The sequence below is a fragment of the Gymnoscopelus microlampas genome (genome assembly GCF_963454915.1).
Source record: "Gymnoscopelus microlampas genome assembly, chromosome: 22".
NCBI classification, from domain to species: Eukaryota; Metazoa; Chordata; class Actinopteri; order Myctophiformes; family Myctophidae; genus Gymnoscopelus; species Gymnoscopelus microlampas.
In genome coordinates, this window is record NC_139959.1 from 22171535 (window position 1) to 22174034 (window position 2500).

Sequence of the window (2500 nt, forward strand, 5' to 3'; positions counted from 1 at the left end):
TCAAATTCTACTATACTTATGGGAACATTTGGCCCTCCTCACAAGTATATAATACAAGCACACACACACACACACACACACACACACACGCGCGCGCGCACGCACACACGCACATTCTGATACTCCAATGAGCGGGGGTGTTTATGACAATAGGATCTGGGTATGTAACAGATACCATATGGCAGATTTCATAAAAATGTCCTTTCTTTCCACACAATTGCACATGTGCACACTGGGACATGGATGGCTGCAGGTGTAGTCCTTCACAGTGGTGGAAGTAACTAAGTGCATTTACTCAAGTACTGTACTTGAGTAAAATTTTCAGGTACTTTTACTTACACTTGAGAATCTCTGAGGCAAATATTGTACTCTTACAATTACTTGACAGCTTTAGTTACTAGTTACTTCTCAGATTTAATTATAAATGCAAAACATGCATTAACCATGTAAACGTGCCTGCTCGGCGATTATCCCTGGGGATAAATGCAGGTTATAGACAAAAGTACGGGGACTATTCTTGTCACACGGGCTGACCCTCATATTATGCACAGAGATCATAAAGGGCCGATCAGCACCGTCCCGTCAGACACCGTTGTCGTAGCCAAACGACTCGCATGGGCCCAGAGAGGCTCGTGAAAAACCATCGCGCATCGAGCATGAGCAGCTCCCTAATGCTCTTTCTGTGCCGGTACGGCACAATTAGCCCATTAAAACCGGGAAAGCGTCTGTAATTTTAGATGTTTGTGTCGGCTATTAAAAAATAGCAGATATACAAGCTCACGGCGCGTCACTTCGTGCTGCACCGCAAGCTTGTACATCTGCTATTTTTGGATGTTTTCTGAAAAATCTTGAAAGTGTGAGAACTACCGATTCAGAAGATATTTTGTAGAATCGTTCCTGGGTTAATGGGTTAGATTCCGAGCGTGGATAGTGACCTGGGGATTGGAAATGACTGGTGATTGAAAATTAATCGAATGACCTGACATGGGATCCCGGCCATCTGCCGGGGCCCTGCAGCATGTTCATGGAAACGTAATGTAATTGCGCTGACAGTACCGCTGGTGTACAGGTGTGTGACCCGGGGCCCGAACCTGAACTCCACCAGGTGTGATTGATTGCGAGGGAGGCGTGAACCGACAGGCATTAATTTGTCAAAATGAATAGTGCTGTTTTATTTATGTTTTTGCTAAAGTTAAGGAACAGGGGGTTCCGGGGGTTGAGGAACAGTAATTTGGTGCGGCACTCTGTGAATATTTTCTCTCAATAAACACTGGCATGAAGAATGCATTCTGTTCTCCAGACTCAAACCAGTGAATTTATGATGATGCACTGCTATAAAATGATGCTGCAAAATTGGCAGTGCTCTTTCTTTCTTTCTTGCTTTCTTGCTTTCTTTCTTTCTTTCTTTCTTTCTGTAATCTCCCTCGCTAGTGTAAACTACTACCTGTGTAGTTTACACAGGTAAACTACACAGGTGTTTTGCACGTTGTCATCTAGGCCTACTTAATAAAAAAACACCACATTGTCAAGTATGTAGTGCAAAGAAATCTGCAAGACACCTTGTTAATAGATTCAATGTACGTATGGGCTGCCATGGGCTAGTTTGTGTGTGTGCGTGCGTGCGCGTGTGTGTGTGTGTGTACACTATACACAAAGTTAGGAATGATGTCTTTATTTACTACGGTATATATAGGACTTGGTTGGTGGTCAAATGGTGGGCTGTATGCTTACAACCAGCAGCCTCAACCTAAGCACCTGAAAGAGGTTGTAAATATGAAAGGGATGAGTAAGAGACAGAGGTCAGAGGAACAGTGACGGGATGATGGGGGAGTGGCCCCGAAGGTCACACACACACACACACACACACACACACACACACAATTCGAGGACAGTGGCGAGGGAAGTAAGGCTCCATTTGATGAAAGAACCAGAAGAGAGGGGAAAAAAATAGCTGAGCACACATGTCCATATTTCCTTTGCCTTAGGTGTGTGGAAATGGAGAGGAATAAAGAGCCGGTTGATAATGTTTTATTATTTTTTTTGCCTCCCCTCTATTGGTTTTGTTTGGTTTCTCTCTCTCTCTGAAAGCCCAGCATGGCTCCACTTCCTGTGGCGAGGGCTCGTTTGTTTGTGCAGGCAGGCTTCCTTGTTGGGGGTATACGTGACTGTGTATGTGTGTGTGTGTGGGGGGGGGCATGTGGAGCTGGAGGGCTTCAGTTCAAACGGACAGATTAGCGCTATGTTCACGTTGGCATCGAGCTCTGCTAACAGCCGTTGGCATTCGAATAATAAACCAAACAAAACAAAACAAAAAAAAAGATCCTCTGAAACGTGAACGCTGTCCAAAAAAGAAAAACACCTGGCGCCGTCCCCCCTTGTTCATGGATGGGCCTTTGAGTTAATACTGTTCAGACTGACAGAACTGGCAGAACAATGCCTCATAAAACAGGCCTGTTGTCTCGCACTGATGTGGCTGAAGCCAACGCCATTTGTATTTGTG

The 2500-nt window shown here is 44.8% G+C and overlaps 1 protein-coding gene across 2 annotated transcripts in view; it reads left to right on the forward strand.

The window, feature by feature from the left end:
* Positions 1–2500, forward strand: part of ntng1a (netrin g1a) — a 161796-nt gene that overhangs the window by 108754 nt on the left and 50542 nt on the right. The gene's annotated exons all lie outside the window — the stretch shown is intronic.